General features: G+C 46.3%; 1 protein-coding gene and 1 long non-coding RNA gene across 8 annotated transcripts in view; both read left to right on the top strand.

Annotated features, from left to right (window-relative positions):
• Positions 1–27,478, top strand: part of Foxp1 (forkhead box P1) — a 587,261-nt gene that overhangs the window by 129,594 nt on the left and 430,189 nt on the right. The window lies entirely within an intron of this gene.
• On the top strand, positions 13,167–20,425 carry LOC132654246 (uncharacterized). Its single transcript, XR_009591901.1, has 2 exons — positions 13,167–18,164; positions 19,269–20,425. It is a non-coding gene; the product is annotated as an uncharacterized LOC132654246 (long non-coding RNA).

Here is a 27,478-nt window from a genome sequence, read left to right as displayed (position 1 = left end):
CCCAGCTTCCTCCCAGCCCACCAAACACCCATGCTACCACCCCCCTCCAGCAGCCCCAGCTGCCACCACCGCCATGCCCGAGCCTTATTTCCACAGGGACTGTGGAAAGGCAAACGGAGTCAGGGGAGGGTGACAGGGTCCCCATTTCTCAGGGTGCCCCTTGCTGCTGTGCACAGAGGGCAAGAGCTGTTAATTGCTTCAGTCCTTGTGACAGCCGGCTACCTAGCATCCAATGCGCGATTTCGTACACGCTCTTATGTGTGCACCCACGCAAGCATTCACTCATTCACACATCTGCCTGTCCTTTGCTATATATTCCAGCTATATTATGTAAAAGTCAGACGTGTCCCTATGATAAAAGACACAACTGGGAAACGAGAGAGCTAGGATAAGCCAGCCAAGAAAGACCCGAGGAAAAGGTCGAATTCCCTCAGTGGAGAGCTACTTTTAAATCTCAGAAGTTCTTGAGAGGCTCTCTGGGTCGAGCTCCTTGCTATTTTCCAGAAAGTTCAGAAGGCAGCACATTTCATGGCTGAAATGTGGGCTTCTACCAACAAGATGCCAGAGGCCACTGCTTCCACTGCCGTTTCTCTGTGTGGTAGCTCTGGGAACGGTGTGGCACACATTCTGGCTACTCGTGGCAGCCCTGAAATAGACAAAAGTGAGTCTGAATTCCTTTGTTTACCACCATTCCTCTTGTGAGCGAGCCTACCTTTGTGTTCCCCTCCCCAGCTAGGTTTGCTTGTAGGTGTGGAAGGAGGGTGGCATAATAAATCTGTTTGTGTCTGGGTCCTGGAGAAATGGCCACATCCTTTATTGAAATGGATGACCTCCTTTACAATGTGCACTTAGAAAAGGATATCTTCCACCTTTGTTGTCAAGAAAAGTGAGATCAGTGACTTGTCCCTTTCTGGAGCCTTTCGCCCAGCAGTGTCCAGGTGGCCCTCCCCTGCACTCCCTTCCCAGTCATCCCCTGGGATGACTTTATATCACAAGTGTATGGCCTGCATTTCCCTTGTGAACCCAGGCTGCCTGCCTGTCCCCACTCAGCACCTTTGACTTGGGAACTTATCTGATTCAGGGAAGAGCATTTGTCCTCCCAGCCTTGGGGTTGGGCCCCCATGAATACAATTATGGAGGTTAACAGGAAAAGCAGGGTCCCCGAGCAATCCCAGGCAGCTGGCAGCCATGCCGCATTGGAAGCACCCTACCAATGAAAACTGCAGCAAGAACCAGATTAAACCTCCTATCTGCCATCTCACTCTCTTTTTCTCCCCTTTCCTGTTTGGACTTGAAAGTCGATTGGAGCCAGGGCCCTGACAGTTGACGGAAGTGCTGCAAGGAGAGAGTATTTATTTACAGTGAGTTGAGGCTGATGCTTGTTCAGGATGCGGTTTCTTGCAGGAAGTTTGGTCCCCACCCCTGGGTTTGATCATTTCTCCAAAAAAAAAAAAAAAAAAAAAAAGAAAAGAAAAGAAAAGAAAAGAAAAAAAAAATCTCCTTGATTGTTGCAAGCTTCTACTCCGACTTTAACAACCCTGCCTAACCTGTCTGCACTTGGAGCCTTTACAGGGCGCTTCCTGTAGGAGGGCCTGAAGTGGGCTGAGCAGAGTGCAGCGGGCCCAGTTCCCTGAAGATGTGTTCAGACACAGCAATAATCATTAGGCATTTAAAATAGGGAAGTAGGCTGGGTACACGTGCTGGAGGCTGTGGTTGGCGCGGGCTGCTCTGTTCGTTAACAGGAACCAGTGCCAATTGAAGTTGCTGTACTGGGTGTCGGAGAGGGAAATTATTCTGAAGGGCTGTGAGCTACGGCTCATAGGTAGCGAGGAGTTACTACTAACTGGTTTGGGAGGGGCCGGCTGCCCTCTCCTACCGGTTCTGATCAGACCAAGGACAATGCTGTCTAAAATGTGGGGTGCCTTTTGCCTTCGGGAGTCTGTTAATGTAGGAGAGAGGAGTAGAAGGGAAAAACTGTGTGTCATGGAGAAGGGTATTCTGGTATCTGCTTGCGCTGTGAGTCCCAACAGCACTTTAGACTTTTCTCACGGACTGCCTTTTGGACATTAAGTCTTCCATTGCTCCCAGTGTTATTTACTTAGAACTTTAGTGTTCAGTGCCTAATGCTGTGTGTCCCATTTGTCATTAAAAACTATATACATGGGAAGACGGAACAGGCAGGCGGCTGAAAGAAGAAAGTCAAATCTCCCTCCGTCAGGTTCTGGGCCTGCTAGGTCCCCAGACTAGCCAGGGTTCCCTGGAGTCTGAATAGATGTGCAAGCTCTGGGACCCCAGAGATCTTCAGAGTGTGAACACCTGCAGTGGGGCCAGCTAGGCCAGGTTAACACCTGCAGCTAAGTGGGGCAGGCTGGGCTAACGCAGCTTCCTGGGTTGCTCACGGTTGCTCAGGAGTGAGAAATAGACCGAGGCAATGGCGTGCTTTCAGAGAGCATTGACAGAGTCGTCTAGAGCCTTGGGGACCTCCCGGGCTGGAGCCCTGCCTCACCGTGGGGATCTGGGGTTTGCATTCAGGCCTCACTCACTGATGCACTCTTTGTTCTTTAGTTTTTGACCAAGTGTCCCCTACTCCCAGTAGTGCTGATAAATACCGGTCTGATAACGGCATGGTTACAGAAACAAAACCCTCCTGCAGAGGAAGCGCTTTCCTTGGGTTGCCAGAGTCACTGCAAACCTGGTGCAGTGACACTGATAATGACCGTGGCACTCCACTGAATTTCTACACGTGTTTTGGTGCCCAACCCAAGGCAGGAGGCTTCTGGGAGTACTTTCTGCAAGTGGTAGCCTCAGCTCTGTTGAGACACTCGGGAAGTATGCACTCAGCATGCAGGGAAGCAGAGGCAGGTAGATCTCTGGGAGTTTGAGGCCAGCCTGGTCTACAAAGCGAGTCCAGAACAGCCAGAGCTACAGAGAGAAACCCTGTCTTGAAAATCTCCCCCAAAATTTGGTGGTTCAAGAGAAAAACAACATGGTTGTCGGGGATAGTAGCTCAGGTGTTTAATGCTTAGAAATCTTCAGAGTCGGTTTGGAGCAACTCATGAAATAGAAGGTTCTGAAAAAGATGGCATTAGGCACTGAGTTGTTAAGGTGCTCCTTTTCAGCCACCATTGGGCAGATCTGAAGACTTCCATGATGTCAGAAAGACGGTAACTTTATAAGATAGGGGGAATTTTTGTTCCCCGGATCCTGAAAAATTGCCCCTGTCTGCGGGCTGGGGAAGGGACTCAATGTGACCTCACAGCCAGCCATCAGCTCTAAAATCCCTCCAGTGGCGCTGACTTGGACCTGCAGCTCACCTCTCTTCAAGTGCCTCCCACCAGTGATGTTGGGAAACCATGAGAAGATCCTGTCCAAAGCACTTAGCCTAGCACCTGGCACATTTTGTTGCTGGTTCGTTTTTTGAGACAGGGTCTCTCTACATAGCCCTGGCTGCCCTGGAGCTCACAGTTTAAACCAGGTTGGGCTCATAATAGATAATCTGCCTGCTTCTGCCTCCTGAGTGCTGGGATTAAAGATGTGTGCTACCATGCCTGGCCAACCAGCCAGCACATTTGAAAGTACTTGCTCTGCCTCTCACTTGAAGGCTTATGCCAAGCAAAGAACAATGAATAGAGAAACCTGGTTTCAGAGCCCCAGGCTTAGCCACAGCTGTCTTACTTAACCTCTCCACGGCTGACATTTGGGCTAGAAAGTTCTCTGTTGTGGGCTGTGCTGTGCATTATGGGATGGATAACAGATCCCCGGCCTCTGCCCACTAGGGGCCAGCACCTTCCCTCCTGCATCCACGATGCAACAAGTGGAAGTGCCATTCGCCACGCCACGCCACGCCATGCCACACCATGCCTCCCCAGTGGGTAGAGTCCCGGGACGGGAAGCAGTGATCTGGATGACAGACCAGTCGGGGAGTGCTGCCGTGATTTACAAACTCTTCTCTAATGGAGGCTCTGCTCGGGACTGACTCTCATTTCAGATACGGAAAACGAATTACAAAGAGGCAGCTGAGAAAACAGTTCCAGCTGTTTACAGCAGGGAACGTGGTTACCTCGTAAAAACCAGTCAACCAGCCTCTTCTGATGCCCTGTCATCTTGCAGGAAAGAACTCCTGACATACTAGGGATATGCTTCTCAGCTAACACCAGCCTCAGTTTAAATTATAAAGAGCAGCTTGTTTGACTAAAACACTTTTTTTTTTTTGTAGCGTGGGGCCTTGAACCCAGGGACTCATGCATGCCAGGCATGTGCTCCACTTCCGAAAACTTTTTTTTTTTTTAAATGAAGGTGTTTAATTATGGTATCGTGCCCACAGCAGAAATCGGCCTCTTAACCATTCTCAGCATATAGTCTAGGAGTGCTGAGTAAATTCACGCAGTTGAGCAATCATTGCAGAAGTTTGTGTTCTGGACAAACAGTTTAACCCACAGTTCCCCTCTTCTCTGCTCACGCCCTCCTGCCCCTGAGAACTCCTCTTCTGCCCTCTGCAGCTGTGATTTGGCTACTCTGGATATCACATAGAGAGTTATGCAGTGGTTGTCTTTCTTTGATGAGCTTCTCTCACTTAATGTGTCCTCGGGTTTCATTCATGTCCCAGCATGTGTTGGAACTCCCTTCCTGTTGAATATTGACTGAGATTCCCTGTGAACTTACATCAGTGTCCAGTCAGCCTTCAGTGGTCCCTTCCCAGTTTCCACCTTTCAGCTCCTGTGCATGCCAAATGTCTCCCGAGAGAGTCCCTGCTTCTGTTCCTCTGAGCTTGTGACCAGAGATGCTTTAGCTAGATCCTGACCAGTTGACTTTGATTTGCTCTTACATAGCTTGCTTTGCTGGGCAAATTGACTTGCCTGCCCCTTTGACCCCTTCCCACCCTTTCCTAAAGGTTTTCACATCACAGCCACCTGATGCTTTCCTTGCTCCCAGAAGGCAATCACTTCTGTCTTTGGGTCCAGCTTTCCGAATATCAGTCAGACAGCTACCTCGGTCACTATGTCTCAGCAACTTGGGCTGTGGCCTGGTGAAGTCTGTCTAAGGCTTAGGTCTCTGATGCCCACCAGCTATGTAGGGAGCCCCCGCATTGTCAGTTTAAAGAGAGAGGAAAGATGTGTCACAAGAGTGGTGAACCACTGTTCTTCGCTCTAAGTGCTGCTGTGAGCCTGGTGTAGACACAGTCTTCTGCTGCCTTCTGGGCTTGTAGAAACACTGCTGCAGCCTTCTACACCGTCCTCGGTCTCTACCAGTCTACCATTGGGGTGCAGAGGCCTGGATGGTATGCTCTCTGAAGTTTCCTTGCAGGTGCTCCCGCTTCTGCACTGGGATTCTCATTTAAGAACACAGAAATCAGGAAAGCAATGTGTTGAAAAGATGGTATCTATGGAGACTTCCTTCCTTCCTTCCTTCCTTCCTTCCTTCCTTCCTTCCTTCCTTCCTTGCTTCCTTCCTTCCTTCCTCCCTCCCTCCCTCCCTCCCTCCCTCCCTCCCTCCCTCCCTTCCTTCCTTTCCCTTTTCAAAATTAGCATGCATCTTCCCTAAATCTATGTAATTCTATTTGCAGACTGGGCCTACTATGCCTCAAGATGAGGGCTAGTTCTTGGCCACACTGGGTGTGAAGTCCAAAGGACCAAAGAAGAGAGAAAGAAACTCATGATCATGTTGGTGATGGGAGTGGGGAGAAAGTAACAGAAGTGGAAAGTTGCCAGTGCCAGGGAGTCCTTTAGGGGACAGAAAGGTGCAGTGTTCTGAGTTCATGGGATGCACCAGGACCAGTTCTAAACTGGCTTTCTCTGAACCTGGATACGTAAGGGACTGTAAGACTTGGCTTGTCGTTTCACATTGTACAAGAAACACAGACACCAGTTCTCTCTGGCCAGCTCCTCAGCCAGCCATTGAGTTCATGTCAGAAATAGTTCCTCTACCCCTTACTAGGGAATCCACTTGGATACTGAGCTGCCATGGGCTCATCTGAGCAGGGGTTCTAGGTTATATCCATGCATGGTCCTTGGTTGGAGAAACAGTCTCATAAAAGACCCCTTTGCCCAGATATATTTAGTTTTTGTGGAGCTCCTGTCCTCTCTAGGTCATACTAACTCCCCCTCTCTCTCTTTTTTTTTATTTATTTATTTATTTATTTATTTATTTATTTATTTATTATTCTATGATTTTCACATAACCAAAAAGATAGGGGCCAGAAAAATAAAGTCGTGTTATTACTCTTAATTCATTTCAGCTTTCTGCCATTTTCACTGCAGGAACTGGGGGACTTACTGGATCTCCTCTCACCTAATCCCATATGGGCAACTTTTTACCCCCTTCACCGGTCTGTCTGCACCAGTTTCCTTTCTCTTTGGGCCAGCTTCCATTTTCCAGGGCTTGAGCCAGAGAGCCCCCGTTGTTCCTCTTCAGCACAGTCTTTCTGTCTCTGTCTCTGTCTCTGTCTGTTCTCACAGATACCGAGGGATGTCCTGTGCACAGGCAATGGTTCCATATGGCAACCAGTGCCCTTCTTGGTTTGTGTGCTTCTGTGCTGAGAAAGAAAACCATGGAGCCATTGCTGTGTATCTGTGATGCCATCTCCCTTATGAATGCCCAGAAGTCTTGCTCTATGTGGGGGGTTCCATCACGTTTCCTCTCCCTGCCTTGATCGGAGGAGGTCTCTGCCATTACACTAAGTGGAGTGCGTTCCGCTCCTGGCTTCTGGTACCTCTGGAATTTAGATGTGTGCTCCACTGGTTTTACTTTCCTACTTCATTGGAAGGGGTATATTGTTAGATCAAAGACACTGAAAAGTTATAATGCCCAAATTCTGTTTTTCAGAATGGTGATTTGCTCCCTAATACAAAAGACAGTGACGTTAGGAACTAGGTTATACATTTGCCCTGGAAACATTTTACCAACCAAGCCGTCTTCCCAAGCCCCCTTTATGCTGGTTCCCGGAACTCACTGGGAACTCCTTAAAAGTCATGAATTGATTCTTCGGCGTCTTAGTATCTCCTTTTTGTGAGATCCCACAGTGTAGCCCAGCCTGGCTTTGCACTCGCTCTGTAGTCCGGATTGGCCTCATTTTACTACGTTTCTCCCTCAGCCTCCTGAGTAGTGGGCTTTACTGCCCTGCTTCCCCCCGCTCTGCTTCTCCTCATGGTTCATTACCTAGTATGAAGAAGCTGGAAGGGATTAAATTTGATCTTTTTTATTCAGTGCCTTTAGATCCCACTCCACCCGCTCTGTATGTGTGTTTATTTGCAGGGGGATGTGAGTGTGGACTTCAGAAGGCAGCCTTTGCTGTTCCTCCTCCTTTTTTATTTTGAATGTATTATGCAATAGATACAGTCATTATGACATTTTTTAAAAAGATTTATTTATGTGTATGTGTGCCTAGATATATATGTGTATGTAGGCGATATATGTGCCTAATGCCCAAGGAAGCCAGAACAGGGCATTGTATTCCCGGGACTGGAGGCACAGGCAATTTTTAGTTTCCATGTGGGTGCTGGGAACTGAACCCAGATCCTCTGCAAGAATACCCAGTGCTCTTAACCCCTGAGTCATCTCTCTAGCCTCTGTATAATACTTAGTTTTAAAGTAAATTTTTTAGAAAAGACATTTGAGCTCTGCCTAGGGAAGTGACTACATTTGAAGCCAGTCAGCGCCTACTTTTCAGGTGGCCCTGGGTTTTTGTAAGGCCTGGATCTACAGCTGATTAAATCTAGGCTTCCCCTGTACATCAAAGGATGGCAGATGGGGCAGGTAGGCATAGACATTATCTTTGCAGGCTACCTGCAGGCTGCCACGTTCACACCCACCATCAGCTAGCTTCGCAGGGAAGAGGAAACCCCAAGGGGTGCTTGGCTGCTCCCGTGAATGACACAGAAGCAGGTTAACAGGCCTGAAGCACACACAAGCTGGGGACAACTGATGTTGTCAAGGAGGAAAACACGGTCCCTTTGAACCCATTTTTTTACTCTGTTTGTGTAGCGTGCCCATTTGGACGTGTGGTTTTACCTCAGCGTGCAGACCTTTCTCCCTTGCACAAGCACAGATTATTCAAAGTCTTCCCCCACTTTGCCCTTTCCTTGTATGTGTCAGATACCAGAGGGTTGGAGGCCTTTGAATGTGTCCCTTCTCCTTGTTGACCTCTCCTTGTGGTTCCCCTCAAGAGACTGTGTACAGTACAATAACAAAAGCAGGAACCCGGCCTGCACTGATGGACCCTGTAATGCTTGCATATTTAGAAAAGGAATATATCAGAAGTCTGACGCCTCCTCTTTGATTTTGTAGTTTTAAAAACAATGCCTCAAGTGGCTGGGCTAATTGAGGCCGGCCAGCTGTATGTTCTTGGGGCTCCTCGTATATCAGCACTTCCTTGTAGATCAGCATGACTTGCACACAGGCAAGGCTGAAGTCTTACCTGTAAGTGTGCTGCCACCACTGATTGGCTCTAATCCTGTGGAGAGAAGAGGAGCTGAAGCAAGTCTCACAGGTCACTAGTTCTTTTCAACACTTTGGGAACTGGAGGGCAAGGCTTCCAGGGAGTTCTGACCCAATAGGCTTATTCAAACCCGCCGTCACTCTGTCTGTATTCGCATGCTTTCTTCTTCCCTGGAGCCATCTCAAGGAATAGATTCTTAGCCAAATCATGACATTTTTTTCACCCTCCCCCAAAACATGTTCGCATTTCCTGCCAGAGCTAAGTGTTGAACTGCTTTGAAGGCTAGACTCAAGCTCCATGTTTAAGCTTGAGCATTAAGGTAAATGTTCAGAGTTCTACTATCTGGGGAGATGGTCCTTGAGGATGTGTTAAAGCAGCCTGTGTTCCGGACCCAAAGGTTTGGAAAGCACAGCCTAGAAGGTAGAGCCAAGCTAGGCCTTGCCCTGCTAGGTGGGGCTCCAGCCAGAGGACCCTGTGGAATTGGAGCAGATCATTAGACTGGGAGGGACAGGAAAAGGAAGCTTCCAGGGAGAGAAGAATGAGGGTCATTGGGCCAGGGCCCGGGAGGGGTGCATTAATTGTACTTTGAATGGAGGGAGGGGTACAAGGTCAAGCGCTGGGTCAGGTTGGCTAGGCAGGGTAGGGGAAGGGGAAAATGCTGTGTGGGCTTGGGAGGAGATGGAAAAATCAACCAGATAGATGTGGGAAAGGAGGGAAGAGGAATATTCTGGGTCTGTGCTGGGTGCTTCTGGGCTCTGCCGAGGCCTGGGTGACAGGGGCGTAGGCTGAGTCTGTCTGGTGGAAAGAGCACACGTCCACACTATCCTCAGGTTTATCTGGTGCAGTGTCCTGTTCCAAGTGCCAGCCTTCTCTATGGTGTCTCCTCAGCGTGTTGATTAGTCCTGAGAAAATCTTTGCTTCTCAAATGGCTACACCCAGCCGCAGGTGAAGGAACTGGAAGGACATGTTGGGTGGGGATTCCCCTTGATCTTTTAAGTGCAATACTCTCAGTCCCCACCCCTTTTTCGTGTGTGTGTGTGTGTGTGTGTGTGTGTGTGTGTGTGTGTACATGGTGCATGTGTTTTTGTAGGAGTTGAGTGTGGAGAGGTCAGAGGTCAACCTAGGTATCCTTCCTCAGGTGCTTTCCCACGTGTGGGTTGTTGTGTGACAGGGTTGCTCGCAAGCCTTCCTGACTTCATATAGGTTCCTGGGATGGAACTCAGGTCATCGTGCCCAAAAAGTGAGTCTGCCTAGCCCTTCCTCCCCTCTTTCTTGATTCTTTTCTTTCCTTTCTTCCCCGTTCCTTCCTTCTTTTCTTTCATATTTTTTTTAAGACAGCCTTTCTGTGTTACCTCGTCTGGCATCAAACTTCTTCGGATCCTCCTCTTCCTTCAGCCGTTGGAGTCCTGAAACTCAGGTTAGCACCGATATGCCTGGCAGGATCTTTGTTGGGTCATGTGACATTACACAGTAAAGCCAGAATTAATACTACGAAAAAAGAATATGGACCAAGGAAGGGGTAAGAGGTTTGAATTCTTGAGTTAGCTCTGTCACCTTAGGGTTGCTTGGTGGAAAAGTTGGTCTCTGTCTTTGGAAGTGTGGTGCCCCCTAGAAAATGATGAATTGGAAGAAAGGATGAGTTTCTATTTGATTGGAGGCTAAGCAAGGAGAAAATGTGCTCCACCAAATAAACATCAGGACCAGGAAGCCTGACCATGGAGATGGGGTGGATTGGGGATGGAGTTCTGCTTCCCTGTTTGCTTACCTTGGTGAAGGAGCAAGCTACTTTTGCCACTGGGAAGCTCAAGGTTAATTTTTTTTTTTTTGTCTGGAATGTGAGCAGGAGTCCTGGTGAGATTTGAATGTAGGAAGCAAGTTGCATGGTTCAGTTCAGCTAAGATGTGAGTCCTAAGTCTTTGTGTCAGCTGTTATCAAGAGGACTGTCCCCTGGTGAGACGTGGGTGACTAAGAGTGTGGACCACATGGCTCTTCCCTGGGGACCCTTATCCTTGCATTTGGCTTCTTGTTCTTTATGAAGATTTCCCACCCACCGACTGAAGAATTGGCAGTGGTTCTCAGTTCTCACTAGAGATTTGTTATGTCAATGTCACTCATCTTGTGTGCTCATTTTTATGTGCCCCCCTCCCTTCTCCTTGCAGGCCCGGAACACCATTCTGTCACTTCCTTCTACCTGGCTTCTGAAGGTTTTGTAGAAAAGATGAATGTGGGGGTGAGGGAAGGCGCTTCCCTTAGGGAGGACCTGTTGACATATCAGGGGTCCAAGTGTGCTTTTCCAGGGCTGGTGGCTGGGGCTGTTCCATTGTCCTGAAAGCCGCCTGGCCAGTGACTTGTGTAGTAGTCCCCTCTGGCTACTCTGGTAGTCCAAGAAACTTGACATGGCTGCCTCCCCACAGCCGAAGAGCTTGGGTAACAGACAGGCGCCATATGGCAGAGTTCTAAGCCTTCTTTCTCAGGGATGCGGAGCAAGAGGCTTCCCCTGGTCATCTCTCTGGAATCTGAGCAGGTAGCTTCATCTTTTAGAGGCGAGACAGGGAGCTTGAAACACAGGAGACCCTGAGATTGAACATTAAAAATTTAATGTCATTTTAAAGAAAAGCAAATTCAGTAAGGAGCCAAATCATTTCCAGAGCCAATGGCAAAGGACCAACACTGTGATAAGCAGCACACAGTCACATGACTCCTGCTTTTTTTTTTTTTTTCCTCTTGAACTTGGGATCCCAGCGTATCATAGACAAGCATCAGAGCCCAAGATTCAAATCTGTTACTGAATCCTTTCCAGAAAAGCGGGGGGAAAGCTACCAATTTGTCATCTGTTAACACAATTTTGTAACCTTTCTTTTTCTGGTATTTTTTTTATACTATTATTCACTCGGCTCACAGTACTGCGCCAGATTTGCGCCTGCTCATTTTTACGATGTGTGCGTGGCCGTGGTCTGTATTTTACAAGGAAGGACTGTGGGCCTGAGCTAGCAAGGCCAGGGTGGCTCATGCGGCCAAGCCATCCAGTCAGGTTTTCTGTGGACATGGTGTGGTGTGGCCTGGCTATTTTGGGGTCTGAACTGAATTGCCTTGCTCCCAGGGTGGTCTCCTCAGAAATGCTGGGTCAGTTCCTCAGGGCAATTTCAGCAAAGCAGTCTTGGTAGAGGAAAAAGGCGGCTTCTTCATTTCCCTAGATGGCAGGATTCGGAGCTTCTGAAGTAGCTGGGAGAGGATCTGAATTTTGTTTTTCACTGGATATGCAAATCTGTTGGAGGGATGCTGGTAACCAGTGCTTCTTGAGGCTTTGTAGTGAGTTTTGGCTTTATTCTAGAAAGTGAGTGCAAATGCCATCAGCTAGGTGAGTGGGATGCCAGGCACCCTGGGAGCCTCAGCTCTCCACAGACAACTCAGGTTCCCACAGACAACGACTTCCTTGGGAACTCATATTTTGAGGTTTTCACCAAATTTCAGCTCAATATTTAGTTCACACAGACGGAGCATTATGGAACATGTTAATTCTGTTTTTCCATTTTTATACAATCAGTCTCACATTTCCTTTTCAAATACAATAGTCTTTCAGGTTTCGCTCCTAAGCATTTCTCTAACTTTCTATTTCCATTTCAATATTTCCTGCCACCCAGACATCAACAGATGGGCAGGAACGATGCGGTACCCCCCCTTCTGCTCTGCCTGCTCCCCACCCCACCCCTAAGTTCTCACACACCCCTGCTGAGTTCCGCCTCGCTGCCTGCTTCTTGGCACAGGCAGGTGGTTCCTGAAATGCTCAGAGAAGACCAGGGGAAAAAAAGTGTTACTCAGGTGTGCCTGTCCAAGTTTTTTTTTTTTTTTCAAGTCTTAGGACCTAAATTCGGATTCCTAGAACTCATGTAAGGCTAGACTCCATCTCACACCTCTGTAATTCCCATGCTCCTTTCTGAGAAAGGAGTGGGGGGACAGAAACTTCTAAGTCAGCTAGCCTCGAGTATGCAGGAGTAATACAGGGGTTAGAAGGTTGTCTTCTGACCATCACGCGTGGGTTGTGAGTCCTGGAACAAACCTGTGTCCCTACAACTCATAGCCAAAGATTTAGGTGGCTAGACAGACAGACAGACAGACAGGCAATCCCTTGCCGTCCTTTCTATTTACTGCCACCTAAAGGGATGACAGCAGACAGAATACAGATTCCTCCTTGGCTTTCCTCATTGTTAGTTCCCTGACGTGCAATGCCACCTCGGTGTATGGTCAGGCCCTCTCGGGTGATGCTGGGAGACCTAAAGGCCAGGAAAGCGCCAGTGAAATCCCTGAACCCCAGTTCCCTTCTGGTCCCCAGGCTGCTTTTTTTTTTTTTTTTTTAAATGTCTTCTCCGAATGTTTGCTGGCTGTAGTAACAGAAATAGTTAAAAAAAAAAAAAAAAGTCAGCCGACTACTGTCTATGTGTCGGCACTGGTCCAGGGAGTTTCAAAGGGATATTTTATTGATTCAGTAATCGTGAAGTAGAAGGGACAGCTGAACGGCAACTCGGGGTGGGAAAGCCCCTACGCTTACAGCCACTTCTGTCTCAGCCATGCTGAGCAGGAGCTCACAGGGCATGTGCAGGCTCAAGTGTGTGTGTGTGTGTGTGTGTGTGTGTGTGTGTGTGTGTAATACATATATACACTTGAGTATATATATAATAATGTAATTATTATATATAATATACATACACAAACACCTCTGCCTTCGTATGTACTCTTCAGTTTCTTTGTGTGTGTGTGTGTGTGTGTGTGTGTGTGTGTGTGTGTGTGTGTAGGGCACATCTTGTGACATGGGCTGTCTATTCAAATTCTGAGTGCTTCTCCAAGGGCTCTTTTGAAATCTTACTCATGAAAGGTGTGTCACATGGCAGCTTCCATACTGGAGGGCTTTCTGTCAGACCTCGATGACATCAAATCACAGAGCAGGCCGTGGCACAAGACTTGTCAGGGTACAGTAGCCCTTTCTCTACTAATAAGCTGATTGCTTTCCAAACCCAAAGGAGTGGACTGAGCTGTTTGGACAAACAATAGAAAACGAGCTGTGTCGACTTTTACCATTGCCATATTTTGCACAGAAGACAGGTATATCTGTGCTGTCCCATCAGTTTGGTTAGACAGGAAACACTTGCGACACGGGTGGTGTGAAAACCAACAAGGAGTCAGAGGACTTGACAGAATGTCCTAGCTGGAGGTGGCCAGGAAACACGGGATGGCTATCAGAATTGCTTCCTGGGATGTCTTAGGTAGAATAATGGTTCCTCTTTTGCTACTGCAGTTACTGTTCCAAGGGTCTGAGGACTTTGGTTATAGATGGGACAGTTTCATTGTTTCACAGGAGGAGAGAGTCCTTTTCCCCTCGACTCAGGGCTTGATGAAGACCGCTAGAGTGGGGCTTTAAGAGCCCTCTAAATCAGGTCAAATATGTCTGTCTTAAACCTTGAGTAGCTGTTTCTGGGAGGAAAGCCCAGCCTGGCTAGCTTCTGAGCTTTCAGAAACACCTTTAACTTCATGGTTTGTGTTTTTCCTTAGTCTTTCCCTTGACATGCCTTTCTTTTCGCTTCACTCCTGCCTGGACCCCAGGAAGCATGCATGTCACATGACTGACACTGGATTACTGAGGTGTTTGTGGCAGCCCCGTCCCTTCATTTATGTTCTGTTAAGGGATGACTCAAATAACAAAGACCACAGATGTATAAATACAATGCGTATAAGAAGAATAGACATCTGATATATTTAGGATTTATTCCTTTGCATTGGGGTCTGGCCTGCATGTCTGTGAAGATGCCAGATCCTCTGTACCTGGAGTTACAGTTGTGAGCTGCCAATGTGGGTGCTGGGAATTAGACTTGGGTCCTTCTGAGAGAGCAACCAGTGCTCTTAACCTTTGAGCCACCTCTCCAGCCCAGCCCCATGGACATCCAGTATATTATAAGACAGTGAAAAGTAGACAAGGATTCCCTAAAAATGTTTGGCTGATTGTTGGGAGAGGCTTTGGTTTTATTTTTATTTTTTATTTGAGTCTTCGGGGTTTACACTGTCATGTGTGATACTTTTTTTTTTTTTTTAATTTGAAAGTTTTGTATCTGCATGTAAAGAATTTAGGTTATTTTCGTCTCCCATTTGTTTCTCCTATCTTCCTCCCTCTTATCCCTCTCCCTTTCCAGTTGAAATCCCTCCCCATTCCTTTTTCTCATCCCATCACTTCTCCCTCAGAAACCCTTCTCTTTAATAAGTTTCCTTCCTACTTTTTTTTTAAATATACAATTTATTTAACTTTATTTTATGTGCATTGATGTGAGGGTGTCAGATCACCTGGAACTGGAGGTACAGACAGTTGTGAGCTGCCATGTGGGTGCTGGGAGTTGAACCTGGGTCCTTTGGAAGAACCGACAGTGCTCTTAACCACTGAGCCATCTCTCCAGCCCCTCCTTCCTACTTTTATCTATTTATTTATTGTTTTATTTTTGACCTACTGAGTTTAGCTGTGTGATTCCTTGTATGAGCCTGGGGGTTAATTTTCTGGAGCATTGGCAGCACTCTGAAGAAAGTGACTTCCTCTTAAGTAGCAGCCAGCAACAGCAAAGCCCACAGGGAATGGTGGGGACTCCTGACCCTTCCCTCTCTGTGAGTAGAAGGTGGTTTTCATCTGATGGTTTCCAGGGTGAGTGAGAGGTCATTGTGGATAGAGCCATGAAAGAGCTATCTAGGCCTACGGGATAGCACCTGCAAAGATCCTGTGGCAGAGTGAGCATCTTTAGGGAGACAGCGCCTTGGGCACTCCCCACCCCCAACACACACATATCACAGACTTTCTCTTTTTACCAGAATCATCTTTAGTTGGTGTATTAGTTCTTCTCAGCAGTGGGATCAAATAACTGACAAAACATGCTAAGGTAAGAATTACTTATCTGCACCCACAGTTTTAGGGGGTTTGATGCATGGTCATTTGATTCCAACTTTCTGGACTCGCTGTAAGGCAGAATGCCAAGGCAGGTGGGAACATACGGTGGAGAAGATTCTTCATAGCAGGTAGGTAGCAAGGAAAAGGTGCATAGAAGAGAGGGCCAGGGCAGGTTACAACCCACAGGGATACACTGCCAGTGACATTCTTTCCCCACTGAAGCCCCACCCCTCTATTATGTTAGGTGTCTGAAGACTTGGCTGTCTGTGGAGAGATCCTGACAGATACCCAGTAGGGGTGCTTTAGTCATTTCATGACTGATTGCTAATGCAGTCACACCACCAGCCAGCCAAGCTTCCTCACTGCAGTTGACTGCTGCATTTAACTCCCCCCTCTCCCCCGCCACCCCGCATACTAGGCCCACAGTGATCCTTCCAGACAGCACCTCTCTGTTTTGCTGTATCCTGAATATATAGAATGGCTCTTATCTGAATTCTGTATCTACAGGGATAGAATGTAACCCATTTCTGTTCTTCCACAGGGGAATCTCCCATCTGATAGGAACTCACAGATTATTTGATGTATTTTTTTTTTTATTTTATTTTATGCTGCAACTGCAACGCGAACCGAGATGCCAACCTACTGTGTCTCCACCTTTGTTTCCACAAAGTGTCTTTGTTTTCAAAATCCTGCTTTTCGGTCCTCAGGTCCATCTTTGTTTCCACAGAGTCTTGTTTTCAAGATCCTTAGGTCAGAAGGTGGCGTGGGCCGCCAGCCTCTCTCAGCCTCCCATGTATTGGGAGAAGTGGAAGGATGTGTCACCCACGCACTGAAGTTTGCTTGTGTTTTTTTCCAGTCCTGGGCAGAGACCTGGGTGAGCCAGCATGTTGGTCAGAGCCAGCTGGCCTGTAGGCCACAGTGTTGAACAGGCCCTGCCATTGATTGATGTGGTTCAGCAATCCACTGTGGATGGGTCTCCATGGTCGGGATCTTGCTCATTTGCTTGAGTTTGAATAAGCCCAATTTAATGGCCCTTTAAGTTGGATAAATATCATGGTGGAGACAAAAAAAAAAAGTGTATGTGGAGTAGGATCTTAAGATATTCATAAATTGCAGGTCTCTTTTAGTTTCATGTTTTTTAAGTGGTTTGGCTCCCCTGCCTGAGTGAAGTCTGACTTAGTGCCCTTCCCCCATTTAAAATAAACAAAAGTTGGGTTCTAACAGCTGATTAAAAGAATGTCCTCAAAGATCCTCCTGTCTTCTCATTCCCCAGGTACTTAGTAAGTGCTTCTGTTGCCAGGGACTCTACCAGCTGCTGAGGAGGCATTTCTATACCAGGAGGTCCAATGGCTCCCAGCTTCTAGCCATTTCTATCTTAAACAGAGTCTGAACCAGAGCCTGTGTGAAGAGTAGGAAAACGAGGACACTGTGTAGCTTGTTTTCTGACCTTTGAACTTAGTATCTTCCCAGCTTCTGAATACAAACTCAGCCTTTAAAAAGTATCTATTTCTCAGCAAAGACAAAAGAACAACCCCTAGCCCATGAATTGCCCTCCCTCTGCAGAAGCATTCCCTCTTCTCAGTCATTCCTTGCATCTTACAGTTGGCCTGTCCTTCCTCACTGTTCACTCTGGGTAGTGATCCATGTAGGTTTTGTTTTTGTTTTTGTTTTATGATTGAGCCTTTGGTTCTCAGGGGCAGGCTTGGTGTCTTCCACTTGGCTTTTAAGGCAGTGGGTACCATGTAGGCATTCATGTTTCCTGAGTCTCAGATCTAAAGCTCCTCCATGATGCCAGCTAGGCATGATTCCTAGGCTGTTGAAGACGTCATAGCAAAATCAGAGTTAGCACATTTATGAGGTTTTCAGCAGCAACATTTGGATTCTGTATCATTGATTTAGATAACTGTTTGTGATTCTTAGGCATCAGACCCTACAGTGCTTTAATGTTGCACCCAGGATACAGAGCGCTGCATCGTGGTGTGGTTTGGTAGAGGTTTCAGGAACTAGAAGTCAGGAGAATCAGCCATGGAGTCTTTTCTACCTGCCCCTGAGGCTCGAGATGGGATTCCTGCCTTCATGTGTTCCCTCGCTGGTAAAGTTATAAACTTACAGAGATGGTTGTAGAAGAGATGTGGAGAGTTCCTTACCCTGTGTCTGCCCATAGTTGGGACTTGCAGAAGATGGACCTCATCTTCATTAGTACTGGAAGCTCAAATTAAAGACTGACCCTACTTGACTACAGTAGAGGTATGATTTCTGTGGTCTACTTTCTACAGTCACTGTCTCTTTGCCTAGACATTGGTTGGAATATCACGGAAGCATCCTTCAGACTGGTTCTTGTTTGTTTTCATTGAGAATGAGAAACTATTTTGGCAGGTATGTTGTCATTAGAAACATCTTTTTTTTTTTTCTTGATACACCTTTTAAGATTTGTGGATATTCTTAGCACCACACATAGGACATTGTATGACTTAAGACAATTAAATATATCTCATAGTGTTTTCAACTCAGCTAGTTTGTATGTAGAAGAGGATAGAATATAATTGTATTTCTAGGCCATGGCTTGCACAGAACTATGCTAGGGATAACACATATAAAGTGATAGAGCTTCAGGTAATATCTGTAAAATATAGCCCAGGCTGATGTGCTCCTCTCCTCTTGGATAGCTGTTCCTCTTCTGCTGGTTCACTGGCCTTGGACTCTCTCTCTCACTGCTCTCTTTTATATCCATTCTGGAACATGTCTGAGCATGGCGACCTGCAGGAAGATGTTCATTGTCACCAGGAGCCTGTCTAATCCACATGCCCCATCAAGGTGAGCAGTTGGTGAGGGGAGGCAAAGGGCATGCCTTGGGGCCTCAAGTGGTTGTGCTTGGCAGAAGTCCAGCAGGAGCCTGTTCCTGCCAAAGGAACACCACCCCCAGGGCCTGTGACTGGGATGTTCCCACTGGCTGGGTTGGTCTTGGGAGTGGGAGCTAGGAGCTGCCTCCACCCCGTGGGGTAGGAGCTTGGACTTGCTCTGTGGAGAGTCTGGTACTCAGCCAAACTCCAGTGCCTTCTGCTTCCGTATCTACAAAATGGGCTCATCAACAACTCAAAGTTGGTGCGTGCACACGTACATTCACCCCCAGGAAGAGCTTCGAAGGTCGGAATGTCTCTGGAGGCTCAGAGATGCTTTAGGCTCGTTGACTCACATTCATCACCATCTTAACATGTCTCTGTCGCTGGGAGCCGCTGATGCACTGTGGCTCAGATTCGGAGGCTGCACTGGGCTGTAGGTGACCCATTCTTTCTGAAGGACTCTTGATTTTCTCCAAGGAAACTATAGCTTACTGTCTCAGCTCAGATACCAGATCTGTACTTGCTTTTCTTTTTCTTCATAAGAAAGTAAGATGTTTGTACATACGCATGTGTATGCACTCATGTGGGAACTGACCCAGAATTCATAGGCAACTCCTAGCTATTGCAAGTAAGAGAAAAGAATTTTAAGATGGCCAGGAGAAACAATGGTGCCTGCTTTTATTCTTCTAATGGTGAACTTTGCCTAGGAGATCTTTCCTCAGAAGCGTGGGCGCTCACTAGTAATATCAATTAGTTACTTCCACCTTTAATTGGAGGGGCTTGTTGTAACTGGAAGTGTTCTCTCTCTCTTGATTTCTTTTTCATTAGTTTTCTACACGTTGGGTGCTTTTGAAACAGGTATTCTTGAGCAGGTATAAACCTGTTTGCAGTTCTGGGCTCTCCTGACCCCTGTGGGAAGGTGAGAGAGAGGTATGGAAAGCAGAGAGGGGGACCCATCCTCTCACTGTTTCAAGCGTGGTACTCAGATCAACAGGCGGCACAGCCATGCCAGGGATTTGTCACACACTAAGTCTCGGACTCCTTCCGTGCCATCCTGACTCAGTGTGCCTTTCTCAAGATCTACAGGTGATTTGCGGACATTTATCTGAAGAGCAGCAGGATGCTGTCTGACTACGTGAACTTTTTTCCCCATAGAACTCTCAAGCAAGAGGGTCTGAGGAGATGGCTTGGTTTGCAAAGAGCTTGATGTGCAAGCATGGAGTTTGATCCCCAAGAACCCTGCTTTAAACAGCCTGGAATGGTAGAGAGTGCTTGTCTTCTCAGTGCTGGGAAGATGGGACTCAGCTAGCAAGGCCAAGTAGGAGTCCCAGTCTCAAAAAACAAAGGCGCCTGAGGAATTATGCCAGAGATTGGCCTATGGAGTCTGCATGCGTGTATGAACTTAGGCAGGCATCCACGGGAAGTAAATTAAAAGAAATAAGTGTAAACCAAGGTGATGGTTATAGATTGGAAATTTTATATTTTCTCGGATACTTTTGCTTGCTTCTTTCTTCTAGAGTAATGTCATTGCTGTTACCTACGATTTCCAATCCCCTTAATGTGTTATCTTTGAGTTGATAGAAGGCCATGAAATATGGCTGAAGCCAGTGCGTGAGTTCACGTTTCCTATAGCTTATCACCATTAACATGCCCGAGACTGGAAGCGGCTCAGGAAGATGCTCCATGTCCCTTGGTGACTGCACACTGCCTTCAAAAGTTGGACCAGCCTGATGAAGTATTTCAAAAGAAGATGATGCATGCATGATGAAATGGGAAGCGAAGGCTGCATCAGCGGGGCTTAGCAGCCTCCTTAGCGGGTCTGATGGAAGTACTCCATCAGCAGTTGTGAGGCAGTTGGGGCCCCGAATCTTCAAAGAACCCCACAAATCTGTTTTTGTTTAAGAGACATGTGGTTGGTAGTAATCTTGCCATTCTGAGAGAAGGCTTTGGGCAGTGGCTTGGTGACATCATGCCATTTGGGCAAGACAAGAGTTGAGCCAGCCTTTCTTCGGGCAGGACATCTTGAGGGCAACGGCCTTTCTATTTCTAGAGCAAAGCACATACTCTGCAGGTGTCCCTGTCCCTAGGCAGCTGGTGAGCAACTTTTCATATTGTGGTTGTCCTGAAACAGGATGGACTGTAATTTATTGTCATGTGCTGGGGAGCTGGCCCTCAGATAATGAATGCTTCTTTGGAAAAATGTCAACGTGTATAAATTCAAGATTATTTAGGAAACACACAATTTCAGTTGCCTTATTGAATAAAAAGATAACTAGATTGCCCTGGCATGAAGAAAATATTGAAACGTGTGGCTTTATTGTTTTTTTTTTTTTAAATTATGAATGGGGCATAAATTTACCTGAGGGTAGAGGATGACATTGCATAGCTAAATTCATCTCTAATTTGTTTAATTTTTTTTTATCATAATGTCAGAATGGAGGAAAATGGCATTCACTCAAGGCTCTTTTTTCTTTTTTTTTTTAATTTCTCATTCTTCCTTTTTTTTTCCTTAGAGACTAGGTTTGGTCTTTAGGAAGCACCAGGCTTTGGAGGAGTTGTTGTTGGTGGTGGTGATAGGTTCTTCATTGATAACTGTGTTTCTCTAGACTGATAGCATCATTTTTGGTGTAGACCTGCCTGGCCCAGTCTCACGGACCCTCCCGGGATGAGGCTCCGTGGAATGCTGGTGTGGAAATTGAAAAGAACAGGAACACGCTCTTAGCCATGCCACTTCATTCTGTGAAGCCTGGGGGGTGTTGCTGTGACCGGAACTGGAGACAGGGAAGAGCCAGGCATTCTCGGTCTTTTCCTGACCAATGGCAACTTTGGGTGGGGTCTCATTTCCGCATGTAAAATACATAAAGGTAAATGGGTAAGCCAGGAAGACCTGAGTTCAGTCCCCAAAAATCCATGTTTAAATGATGTCATGCTCTTGTAATTTCAAAGCTGGAACAGTAGAGATGGGGGAAAAAGTCCCCAGAGCTCACTGGCCAGCCAGCCTACACCGCATAGCAGATTCCAGGCCAGTGAGTGACCCTTTTGCAAAACAAACAAGTCTTTATATCCATCTTCACACAGATACACATTACAGAGTCACAAGCATCCATCTGTACAAAAGATAGACGTATAGTGTGCATAGATGCGGTAGGTATTTGTGTGCACGTAGAGAACTTTCTTTGTCTTTGTGTCCTTTTTTCTCTCTGTATATTTATGTGGCTGCTAGTATTTTATTTATTACTGTTCAGGATTGGACCCAAGGTTTTCCACAGGTGAGGTGAGTCATCTGCCATTAAGCTATATCCCACATCCCCTTTTTATTATTTTTTAGTGTGATACCATGTGTTGTCCAGGCTGGCCTCGAACTTGTGATGCCCATGCCTCAGCCTCCTGAGTAGCTGGTATTACAAACCTCTCCCACCAGGCTGTGTATGAGTAAAATAATGTTATTTATATGAACCCGTTTGTTTAGGAATCCCATTGTCAGAATGTTTGAGATGTACACACTTCCTCCTTTACACAGGAAGGGACCCTAACACACAGAGAGCTGCAGGTGGAGGAGAAACCAGGCCTCTTCTCTCTCTCCTATTCTGTAATACTGTTTCCCTCACCATCCTTGTCACTGTGTACCTACATGACTGCCTGCCAGGTTCTGCACACTCACTGTTGTCATTTCTTTATATGTTGGGGATCTACTGTGCCAAGTATTTTTATCTATCTGTGATTCTTTTCATTTTAATTTTTAAAGATTACTTTAAAAGTATTTTTTATCAAAGAAAACTTTAGAATATGGTCATAAGTGGAAATCTAGCGTCATAGTAAGGAGCAAAGAAAGGATATCTGCAAAATACATAGTTCAAGGGCAGGGATGATAACTTGATGTTTGAGAGCTCATACTATTCTTCCAGAGGATCCGAGTTCAATCCCCAGCATCTATGCCTGGAAGCTCATGAGTGCCTGCAACTCCTACTACGGAGGATCTGATTCTCTCTTTCTCACTCTCACTTGCTGTCTCTCCCTCTATCTCGTACACATTTAAAAACAAGAACAAACCTTTAAAATAAATACTTTACTATTTAAAGTGTGTGTGTGTGTGATTGTGTTGAGTCTCACATACTGAAGCTCACACACATCGGGAGACAGTCCTTACGCCTGTAAATTTGTTTTCAAGTGTAGGGACTATCAGAAGCCTGGTCTGTAAGATAACTGCCCTTCCTTTACGTCAAGTTGAGACAAGCCATGTTCGTGGGTATGTTGTCTGTCATATTGTCAAGAAGAGGTCCAGCCATAAGATTTACCCAGTTTTACTCTAGGGCTATGACTTTTCAACAAACATCAACTTTTGATTGTTTTTCCTTTGCAAATTCTGCTGAGAGGTCAAAGGCTGACCTTTTCTCATTTCTCCTGATGGATCACTAACCTGCCATTCTGAAGTCATTCAGATATTATACAGTCTTCCAGAATTAACAGTATCAGGCTTCAAGTGGATAACGGGATGGCACAGATCGAGTCTGCTCTTGAGTAACCCCCCGAGTATGAGGTTTAAACCCTTGCCATGAACTCTTGGCATCAGACGATTGTTTTGGATCTTCCCTGGGCATAGAAATATGCCGTGGTTCTGACAGTCACTAACGAAGTGAAAGTCTCAATCCTATTACCACTCCAAAATGATTTCAGAAGAACTGCCGGCATTGAGGGTTGGGGGGGCTAGCTCAGTGGGTAAGTTACTGACATGCAAGTGTGTGGATGGGAGTTTGCATTCCCTGTGAAGTGGAGAATATAGACTACATGTCTATAGTCCCAAAGCTCTGTGCTGATGCGGGAGGCGGAGATAGAAATTCTGGAAGCTCGTGGTGATGAACAAGGGGCCACATTTCAAGCAACATGGATGTCGATGTTACCCTCTGACTTCTACATTTTGCCTTTGCATACCCCTGTCTTTTACTCACACACATGGACTGGCGCACTTACATGCACCCCACATGCAATGATGTAAAAAGAACCAGCATCGAATCAGTCTAGAAAACCAAAGAAAATATGATTGCATTTACAACTTGATTCCTGATTCCAGCTCTCTAAAATAGTATATTTCTGTTTTAGGACCTGTGAGGGAATAGTTTGTTATGGAGCCTGTAAGGGGAAAAAAAAACCCCACATTACTTAGCCTGTGTGGGAGAGTATGCAAATGGCTTTTCAGTGGTTTCTTTTTGCACCTCTGTGAAGGTGCTGAGCTGGGGCCAGCTCTCAGTTTGATTGGTTTTTAATACAGACAGGTTTGCCATTAGAGTAATTCAAGTGTAAAGCTATATATGTTATTGTCAGGTGTGTGGCCATAGAAATAGCTTAAGGTGCCATTCAGTGGGGAACACATAGACACACCCACACACATGTGCGCACACATTTACACGTGCACACACTCAATCGCACATGAGCTCAAACACACACACACCACTCTTCATAAGCACATAGAATTTCACTGTCAAACTGGCATGAAAAAGTTGTGCCAAATGTGGTCTGAGTATTGGCGTCTTTATGAGTAAAAATCATATGAAAAGCACTCAGAGGGGAAGGAAGAAGAAGACGAAGGGAAAAAAAAAACTAGGCTAACAGTGCAACAGACCACATTTCCTATCCACAGTCTGTCTTCTCGGGGGTGTTTGTCTAAACAGCTTTGCCAGTTTTTCTAAACAGAACTGCTGGTGTCCTTGATCTGTAATCGGAAGAGCTTCAACTCCGAGGACCAAATGCTCGTTGGGTTGAGAGTTCCTTTATTTGGCCAAATTAAACCCAACAGCCTCAGCTCTGCCCAAACTTGCAGCTCATCCAGGGCCAGCAAAGATGCCAGAGAAATGACAGGCTGGAGTAACTGTTCCCTGTGCCTTCGATTAACAGAAATTCCGTTCCCTGTGAGTACAGGGTTGTTCTCTCTCTCTCTCTCTCTCTCTCTCTCTCTCTCTCTCTCACACACACACACACACACTTTCTCTCTCTCTCTTCTAAAATCTGGAAATGTATTACTTTGCTATGGTCTCAGATGCGAGTTTTAAAAAAAATATCACCAGGCTCCATGTGGTCGTAGAATAAGTGGCGGTGTTAAAAATCTCGTGCGGATGGTCCGCTGTTTACTGTTTTCCATGCCATCCTTAGCGTCTGCTGGGGAAGCTCGTTCCGAAGCACAGCGCTCATTTTTCTGAGGACAACTTGGGAGGGTTTCCGGTTTGTTTTTTTGGTGCCGGGTCTTACACATCATAGCCTAAGAAGCTCAAATACAGAGATAATTGGAAATCTAAAATCAATACGAATGGACCATCGCCAAGGCAAGACAGATGCTGGAATAAACCATCTGTAAATTCCATGGTGGGAGAGGTTGGGGCACAACACATTTATCTGCATCCTGTAGGCTACCTCTGAGCCAAGCCAGGAGGGGGCTTCGAAGGCGCACCGTGTGATTTCGGAGCCCCCTTTCCTGCCCACCCCAGCTCCACCTGTTGCCTGGAGTGTATTGGCAAAACTGCATGGAACATTTCCTGCAGGATGCTCTTTAGTGTTTTCCTCTGACAGGATTTTAGTGAGTAAGACTGGGTGGGCATTTAAAAAAAAATGTCATAGACTGACTGGCTTCTCGAATCCAGCCTGCCCTTTGTTGAGCTGTCTGAGAGATTTTGGCAAAATATAGTTAAGATCACCAATTTATAATGCCTTTGCCAGCTTTCCTTTCTCAATGGTGATAAAAATGGAATTGTGTTGGCCCAGCTCAAAGGTGGGTATTTGCTGCCTTCCCCACCAGGTATGCTTTCCCATTCTGACTGTGCCATTCTGGTCATACCTTTCTCCGCTGTACCACAGGGCCTTTACCTATACTTACCTTCTGCCTGGCCTTTACTTCCCTCTCCTCTTCATCTTCAGCTGTCACCTGGTATTCCTATGTTAGGACAGAAGAAAGGCCTCACTGATGTAACTGTTAGCATCTGTCTTAGTCAGGGTTTCTGTTGCTGTAGAGACATGATGAGCAGAAAAAGCAAGTTGGGGAGGAAGGGGTTTATTCATCGTACTCTTCCATATTGCTGTTCCTCAGCAAGGGAAGTCAGGACAGGAACTCAAACAGGGCAGGAACCTGGAAGCAGGAGCTCATGCGGAGGCCACGGAGGGAGTGCTGCTTACTGGCTTGCTCCTCATGGCTAGCTCAGCCTGCTTTGTTGTAGAACTCGGGACCACCAGCCCAGGGATGGCATCACCCAGAATAGGCTGGGCCCTCCCCCTTCGATCACTAATAAGAAAATACCTTTCAGCCGGATCTTATGGAGGCATTTTCTCAATTAAGGGTCCCTTCTCTCAGGTAACTCTAGTTTGTGTTAAGTTGACATAAGACTAGCCAGCACAGCATCCTTCCTGCTTTTCCGTTGGCCCTAGGTAACTCATTTTGTGACAGTCTTTCACACATCATGGTACTCTATTTTTTTGTTTCTGTGTTGGTGACTTTTCTTTACCACCTCCAAGAGGCAAGAGGATAACTTTCTGTTCACTGCTCTGCTGTCTAAGAAAATTGACAGGTTTGTTGTAGTTGTAAAAACATATACTTTATAAAAGTTGTATTTTGTGATCATTTCTTAAGCAAATGACCATGATGGTAGGTCTTGAGCTAGCAGTAGGAAAGATGCTAAGGACTCTACTTTGTAGAATTTTGAGCCCCTTTGGGGAGTCCTGTTTTACAGCTATTCCAGAGAGTTTACTTACAAATCAAGAAGTTATCCTGTAAGAAGTAGATGCTTATCAGTGTTTCCAGGTGCCTTTGTGTGAGAGGGATGAATATATGTTTTATGCATTAAGGAGTTGGTCCCACTATTTGATAGCCAGAGGTGCAATTGTCACACACTGCCACTGAGAAAACAGACATGTTCCACTCAATCTGGCCTCTTATTAAAGGGCGATGTCCATCTGTCTGTGTCTGCCTGCTTGTTTTCTTGTCCCTGCCACCTCTCATGAACCTCCCGAATCTCCCATTGCTGGTATCCTCTGTACAATAATAGAGCTGGATTCCATGATATGTGTGTTTCCTTCTGCCTCTCACATTACAGATTTCACTTATATGCTTATTGGATCTCATGTTGAAGTTCTGTGTTAAAATAAAAAACAAGAAATGTGTTTTGATGTCCACATATTAGAAAGGCTGTGTAGTTTCTTGGATGCACTGATCTGTGCTTGTTGCTGTCAATAGGAAAGGAGGACCTTAAACTTTTACATTGAAAAACCGTCATACTGACAGACAGCTGGATTTGGGGTTTTGATCTGTCGCCGGGGTGCTGTGTTCTCAGCATTTGCTTTTTGTTCCTTGTGGTGACAGTGGAACCCAAGGTTCTATACCTAATAGGTAATTGTAGTTTTCCTGAGTCTTTAACTAATCTGTAAGTCCATGGGTTCTCTGATAAACCCAATGGTCTATGCTTAGCGTTAGCATTTCGGGATTGTCTAATATTGTGTGATACAAATCTGTATAGTGTAGGATTAATAGGCATGAATACACATGCCTGTTTCATCTGCTGCCACGTGGTTATGGCAAAGGGGTGTGGTTCTGCAACAAATGACTCTTAAGAAATTAAGAACTTGATGGCATCATTTCATGGGCCTGGATTTCCCAGTTGGACGCACCTGTCCTTAAACCTTGGCTGTGCCCTTTTAATTTTTTTAAAAAACATGAAACACATTAAGAAGTGCATGGAAAGCCTAGCATTCTGAGAGTGTGGCAATGAACTCAGCACATGAAGCCAGATCCAGGGTTTGAACTGTGAACCCTGGAGCTAGGAGACTCCACTGACCAAGCCATGAGTGCTGTTTGAAAGCTGAAGAGACTGAGGTAAGTTAGCTCTTTCTTTGTGGTTCTTCCTTACTGAAAACATCACCATATGCATTTCTGGTCTTCCCAGGCCTTACAGAAAGCACTTCAGAAGGAAGAGCTCCAGTTCCCTCTTTCGAAGCTTGTCCTCTCCCTGACTCCATCTATAGGCAAAGTATACCGAGAAGCCTCTAGGAAGAGGTTCTTCCAAAATGTTCTTAGCGCACAGGCAGTTTCTTCTCCTGGTTCCCTTCCCTTTGTAATTGGAAGCCAACTCTTCTCTGCTGAGTCCTCAATTGGACACACGAGTTCACAATGGGAAGTCAAGGACTCTGGGTTTTCTTCACCTGTGATAGATGTCTTCCTGGCTTGGCCAGGCTGGAAGCAGGGACCCAGGTAGATGCAGACCCATGGCCTTTTGCCAGCAGAGGAGCTGAGCAAGGCATGGATATTAAGAGCCC

Source organism: Meriones unguiculatus, chromosome 5, assembly GCF_030254825.1.
Source record: "Meriones unguiculatus strain TT.TT164.6M chromosome 5, Bangor_MerUng_6.1, whole genome shotgun sequence".
NCBI lineage: Eukaryota > Metazoa > Chordata > Mammalia > Rodentia > Muridae > Meriones > Meriones unguiculatus.
Note: the sequence above shows the minus strand (reverse complement) of the source record. Positions and strands in the feature narration are given on the sequence as shown.